The following is a 7,681-nucleotide window of genomic DNA, read 5'->3' on the forward strand; positions in this document are numbered from 1 at the left end:
AAGGAAGAGGGTCAGAGTGAGAGGGAGGGGAAGAGTGCGGCCAGATATGGGGGTGGAGTTTTTAAATATTACCAGACAGTCTGGTTCCCAAAGAAAAAAATGCTGTAAAAAGCTAAAAGGCACGAAATCTGAAATATCACAGCAGAACCTCAAGTGTGGGCTAAAGCTCTTTACCTCAAGGCACCGAAGAGAGAAGTGGTTATTTCAGCATTGCACATTGTAAATAAACAGGCCACTACTGTAAGTTACAGTGACTCCAAGCTGCAGTATCAAAACTGTATTTCACTTCTACAGCAAGAGAAGATGTATTTTTGCAGTACAATAATCATACTATAAAAACTTTGCATTTTACAATACTGTAATTCAGTAAATTTGTTTTTTAATTTGATGCACATAAATATATATTAACATTTCCACTATATTATTATATAGACAAACAAAACTGCAACACATTTTAGCTAAATGCATATAAATGCTAAATGCAGTCATTTTATTAACGTTTGGATTAATGTTAGCTGAACTTTTTATTTATTCAAATGTAGCCCTGTTAAATCAATTAAACTCTCTTGTTGCCTCATTTCGATTTACATGTCAATGCTTATCTTAAACCAGAGGATTGCACAGGGTTAGAATTAGGACTATGGCTCTTACCAAAGATGGTTTAGACCTCGTAGTTAGATGCAGAAAGATGCCGTGGATTCAAAAATGACAGTAAAGTGCTGTATTTAGAGTGTGACTTACTAGAAGAAATGTGTACAGTACAAAGTACAGTTAATATCTGTAATGTATACATAAATGTAAGGTTTCAGCATTCAGTGTATCCCATTCATCCATTCACTTCTGCTTATCCATTCAGCATTACAGGAGGCTGGAGCCTATCCCAGCTGTCATAGCAGGAGAAGCAGGGTACAACCTGGGCAGGTCACCAGGCTAACACAGGACAGTTGGCAACCACTTGCTGTAACTTTTACGGCTCCCCAACTGTTAAATATTTTACATTTAGCATAATAAGACTATTCTCTAAATGTCATTCCAATCATGTAACAGGATTTGTGACTTGGCAACAAGTTTGGAAGTCTAGCTTTTGCGAAGAGTTCATGATTGAACGATTAGGGAAAAGTGAATCCCATTACTTAACAGAAAGGAGGAAATTTAAAATGGAAACATAGACATCAGGTAGTGAAGAGCGGGGTTTTAAGCTTCTTCTTTTTTTATTGCTGCTGCAGTGGAAAATAAGACTATGTGACGTCTAAGAGTAAGCCAACAACTGACATTTACTTGTCAGACATCTAAAGTTCTTATGAAGGTTCCAGATTTACCTTCATGTTTTTGCAAGAGTCGACTCCTTTATGCAGTGCTACCAAATCACAGCTGATGCACTTCCAAATTTTACATTAGGTTTCAGCAGAAATACATTCCCAACGCTGCTACACTAATAAATAAAAGAACCGAACGTCGGTATAAAGCTCTGTATTGCTGAAAGGAGCTGCAGATTGACGTGACAGTTCACTGGAACATTGTTACTTTGTTTTCATATTGTCATTTAACACCTCATCATTGTACCAACACTGATTATAGCTGCTCTTAGCATTTACAAAGATCTTCCTGGAAAACATACAAAGAAGAAATTAACTCTTTTATCTTTGTTCTTGCTGTTTTGGAGTTTCACTCATCCGTGTGTAGAAAAGAGGCTGTATGTTTTCAAAGTCAGACTTACTGTCAGAGTTGTGCTTTTCCTCTACCATGCAGACATGTCAAGGCAATTCGGCATGACTAAACTGGGAAAGCCCACAGAGTTCCACCTTCAGCTCAGTCTCTCGTCACTCTGCTGGGAATAAACTTTCTGCTATCATTGCAGACGTGCAGGCGAGTATACACTGTGTGATTATTAGTCTCCTTTGGTCATGGTTATGTGTATGTAAATGTGCAGCCTATAGTAATAGAGGGCCCCAGATTTGAAAAACAGTGAGTCAAAATGCATTACCTGCCAAAGGCAACAGCACTTGGACAAAGACTGTTTTCACTCGGTAAAAACACATTTTCACATGGCACAGTGGTCCTCGTAGCAACTCATAATACAACGCTTAGTTCCCCTTATAAAGTCACAAATGCCAGCTGATGTGGTAATGTGCTGGGTTTTACGTATTTCCTTGTCCAAGAATGTATTTCAGTAACAGATTTAAATAGCACATCCATGAGACTGAAGGTCTATTCATTAACTTTAATGAGTTTAAAACATTTGTGTTTCCTCACAAGTGCCTGTCTCCACCACTCAAAACCTATTATTTAGCAATATACTATAAGTGGAGATGGTTAAAATTCAAAAGGAGTTGCGGCTGTGAGGTGAAGACCTGGCTTAAATCGAGTATATACATTACCATGTGTTGTACAAACTGCCTGGATAACTCAAGCAACCTGTGACCTTTGTTGACCTCTGTTGGCCTGAGGTATGAACTGCAAACTAGCACCAAATACAATGATAAGGGTTTAGTGGCACTGCTAAACACACAGTGCTATGTATTTGGCTTGAGAGCCATCTGGTGCTGAAACTACAATGTAATATGCAATGAGGCAATAAATTATTGCAGCACCTCCCTAAGTTTCTCTCTACTGACGACAAATCACACGCACTTAGTGTTGTTGCAAACAGTTCCACTGACCCATGAAGGTATTTGTCTTTTTGGCTGACTCTTTATTTTATTTCATTTTGTTCATTTAGACATATATTTTTGTAGATATATAAATAAATTATTCAACTTGTTTTGTAGCAGTTGTACAATTTGATGCAGGGGACAAATGTGAAGACCACAAGCAACATTTTCTGTTGGTGCATTCAAGTGCCCACTGACACTCTGGATATCTGTAACATGGTACTCATATTTATATTCAGTTCAATTCATTTCAATTGAATTTGATTCAGTTTTATTTATAGAGCACCTAATTATAACAACAGTTGCCTTTGTAAGGTAAAGACCCTACAACAGTAATAATACAGAGAAAACCCCAACAAGCAGATGACCCCCTATGAACAGGCACTGGGAACAACAGGGAGGAAAAACTCCCTTTCAACAGGAAGAAAATCTGACAGAACCAGGCTCAGGGAGGCCCGATTTTATTTCATTAATTAAAATGTTAAATTTGGTTGTAACATTTTTAAGACTGCAGCATAGCTGTAACTCTGCTTCTGGAAAACAGTTATTCTAAAGGATTTCTCTGTTCACTGTGGTAAGTTAATTACAGAAGCTGAATACCAAGCAAGTGCTTCAAAACGACAGCTGTGCGTTTAGTTTATATTAGCAGTACCCAGTGCTTGAGATCAGAAGTGGAGACCCCCTATAGCAGAGGTGGGGGGACTCCAGGCCTCAAGTGCTGGTGTCCTGCAGGGTTTAGATGTGCCCTTGATCCAACACAGCTGATTTAAAGGTTAACTGACCTCCTCAACATGTCTTGAAGTTCTCCAGAGGCCTGGTAATAAACTAATCATGTGATTCAGGTGTGTTGACCCAGGGTGAGACCTAAAACCTGCAGGACACCGGCCAGGTTGTTTTGATAGAAGCCTCAAGCTTATCTGTGACTCTATGGGGTCATGCTAGGCGAGTTTGCTGGCCAATCAAATACATTAAACCCATTTTGACACTGTGGGCCGACCACCACCAACACCAGCAGAGGACATAATACCACAATCATCAGACTGCACTTCACACTGGACTACAAACACCTTGGATTCTGTGCATCAAACTGACTCTAGGGCCTTGATTTCAAAATAAAATACAACATTTACTTTCATGTGAAAACAAGGCCACCGAGCAACAGTGCAGTTCTTTGTCTCCTCAGCCCCGGTAAGGTCTTGTGATGTTGCCTCTGGTTCTGAAGTTCTTGAAGCAACATTTATTGACAATCCTCCCAAGTCGGGGTTCATCCCCGTTGCACTTTTCCTACTAAAAGGGACTCAAAATAATTCTAATAATTTGAGAGGATTGACAGAATTTCTGATTTTCACGAGCTGGTCACCACAAACATCGAAAATAAAGTAACATTTTACAGATAACGAATGTAGAATATATGAGAGTTTTCCTTTTTTAGTTCAATTACAAAATTAAATAAATGCATACATACACAGATGCATTCATAAAGTTATTCCTGCTGGTGACTGGTGACCTGTCCAGGGCCTACTCCACCTCTCACCCTATGGCAGCTGGGATAGGCTCCAGCACCCTCGCGATCCTCAATTTGATAAGGTGAAGAAAATGGAGGGATGGACAGAATAATATCTTTTTAGATACACCATTACTTTACTGAAAATTGGCTTATTAAACAAAGCAATCATCACATCAATCACACTCTCTGCATCTGTGCTTACTATGTGTTTCTAACCTTAGTTTCAAAGCAGAAATAAGCAGAGGGAAGTGCACAGAGGTGACCTTTACTGATTTGGCTCGTTGCTGTGGAAAAAAAAGACGACGCTCTGAGCTACAAGGAGCATGCTGAAACTGCAAAAGCTCAAATGCCTGCTGTGCCGGCTCTATCTGCAGTCGCTAATTGGAAAGGCCTGAGAACAGAAGCACACACTGAAACAACCTTTTCAGCATTTCTGCAATCGTTTGCAATCGTATGTGCTTGCAGAGTTTAAAGGGTCTCATTTTCCACTGGTCCACTCACCAGCCATGTGTGGGGACATTATTTATGCCTTTTTACAGCCAAAATTCCCTTCAGCTTCACCCCCACACAGGACTGTCTGCATCATGTCAGGGCGAAGGTGATAAGAGACATAACACACACACCTGCTAGGAGTGTCTGCATGTTGTCTTGAGCACTGAACAATGAAGGTAAGGGCACTCTTACCTTTACACACAGAGCAACAGAATTACTGCAATTAAAACAACAACATGTCTGCTAATGTAGGAGTTTGGAAATGTTTTTCTAAGGTTATTAGTTAGGTATTTGCCAAGCCTGAAATAAGCTGCCTCAGGACAATCAGACTTTTTGCAACTGTCATTAGGTGCCAATCGATGTGTGCTTATCCTAATTCTGCACACTACTTTAAAAAGATGATGAACTGAAAAGAGTTTCAACTTATTTTGTAATTAAATCTCTCTATTTGAGGTCTTACTACTGTTCATAGGTCTCTTTTTGCAAGTGGTTCTTTTCTGTTTCCCAGTTTGTTGGACGTTGCATGTTTAGCACGAGCACTTGTAGCTAGGTGGATCAGTAAAAGCTGCAACCATCAATATTGTTGTATCTCCGTGCTTGTCACTTTCCTCTCCCCTCATTACATCAGGTGGATGACCCTTCCTGAGCTTAGTTCTGCAGAAGGTCTCATCCTGTTAAATGGGAGTTCTTTAACCCTTTGGTGCTTGTTCATTAATAAAGTGTCTACATTGTGTCTATAACAGCAAAACATTTGCTTTTATAGAGGTGCTCACAGTGGGGTATTAATCAGGTGCATTTGATTACTTATCCTCTTATGTCCTGTGGAAGCAGTAAGGGTATACTTTTTTTCACAGCTTCCTGTTCCAATAAAAGCTAAAATTCCCTGCTGTCACGTGTCTGTTTGATGCATTTTTATTATAAAATACTTCTTTATAAAGAATATACAGTATGAACAGTGGTGTTCTAATGTTTTTTCTACTCTGCTGTATCACAGAGCAGCAATCTCACCGATTCCTTGAATGGTTGAGCCTGACCTTTGACCTTTCTCTGCTTGCTGACTAAGCAGTAGAGGAAAAAGAATAGTCTTACAGGAAGAAATAGAGATTAGAGATTTCCCATTCGTTTCCACAGAGACTAACTTCTTCAGTCATGGCCTGCTATGAAAAGCCACCACTTCCGTTTAAGTGTTTGATTAGCGTTGATTAGCATTAGTTCTCCATTTATACAGTAATGAATGAGGTACGTGTATGTGGGGGCAGGAGGGAAACATATTTATGAATGAGATCCAGAGGTGTGTGAGCTAGTTTTCCCACATCTCATTTCCATCACTTTCATCCACAATGAACTGATGAAGCCGTGCACGGCACTCCACAGCCTTCCAGAGAACTCAATCCAAGCGAATCTATCATCTGCCTTGTCAACACAAAACTGCTTCTTAATGAACCTGAGCTAATGCAGCTCTTACCCAAGTTGAACCTACTTGCCAACTGCTCAAGGGGAGCAGCAAGGAAAACTCACACTGCAAACAAGCAGATCAGCACGAGGCCAGCGGAGAAGAAACAGGCCTCTGATACTGTCTTACCCGGATGAAGGCCCCTCATTGAGAAAAAGACAAGTAACAATAAATTATATTCATACTGGAGCAAATCCCAGAGTCTTCCGCTGTGAATATCACCTTTCAATATTAACCTCTTGGTGACGAAGCAGCTCTATTAATAACAGAAATCCATCAGTGACCAAGATTCAATCTATGAGGGACACTTGGGAGCATGGTTGCCTGCGGCCTAAACTGTTAGCGTGTATTCCCACAGGTAGCTTGAAAAATATTCTGAACTGAGGCAGCCAGGTTTCTCTGTCAGTCCTTAAATCAGTGGAAACATTTCACTGCAACACAAAGACAGGAAGAAAACTAAAACTTAGAGCAGCTTTTTTTGTTTGTTTTTTAAGGAAGTAAAGAATGGAGCATGCTCAAAAAGGAAATAAAGCATTCGTTATATTGTGTTTGTTATGAAGTACAGAGGACCTGTAATAACCCCAACCAGGCCTTCTCCACCTCCAAAAGGCTTCAGGCAGGTTAACTACGCTAACGCTGAGCCAGTGCAACATACTTGGATTCCTGCCTCCTTGCTTTGAACTGCATCTCTGCAAGGCCACATTACAGAAGCTAGTTTTGCTAAACACCTGAAGTAAATGTACATTAACTTTCTGTAGCATTCAGTTTGTTGGCATTGGATAGCGTCTACGACAGCATAACAAAAGATTTGTTCGTCTTTATGGCAGTTCTACAAAACTCAAAGCCATCAACAGTAGGGAAAACGTGAGCAGGCAACTATGCTTCTCCTGTGTTGGTTGAAAAGTTGTAACTCTGATATCAGTGACAGATATTTAGCTATGCTAGCCAGATGTTGGGTCCTGAGTCAGCACTGAAATATCCACAGATATTCGTGCTGGCAGGAGCATGAACTGATATAACTCTCTGTAATTCCCTGACACTTGGGTCCAGTGCCACAAGGTCGTTTGCCTTGAACAGCTGCATTTCCAGTGATTTTAAATGTGGTTTCACAGAGGAAACCAAGGGCCAGTGACCATGAGAAACACCAAATCAAACCACTTGGAAACCAAAAATTCAGCAACTGGTGATTTTAGGTTAGAACAGAGGCCGGCAACCTATGGCTCATGAACCACGGATTAGATTTATGGTTAACTGTAACCCTATTAATCCATGTCCTATATTTATCAATTTATCATCTCCCAACTACATCTGCCCATCTGTCCCTGTCACCCCCTGCCACCAGCGTGTGCTGCTCCTTTTTTTCCTGTTGTTTGGTAGGAGGAGCTAAAATGGCTCTTTTGATGTTGAAGGTTGCCCACGTCTGGACTAGGAAATGATAGGCAGTGGATCAAACCACTATGAGACGCAATGCTTTGGTGTTTAACCAATTTTGCCATCGCATGGCGACTCTGGTCCCCATTACATAGTAGTAGTGTTCATGTTGCCATTTGTTTTCCTCTTTTGTGGAATTTGAGCGTG

The sequence above is a fragment of the Rhamphochromis sp. 'chilingali' genome (genome assembly GCF_963969265.1).
Source record: "Rhamphochromis sp. 'chilingali' genome assembly, chromosome: 9".
NCBI lineage: Eukaryota > Metazoa > Chordata > Actinopteri > Cichliformes > Cichlidae > Rhamphochromis > Rhamphochromis sp. 'chilingali'.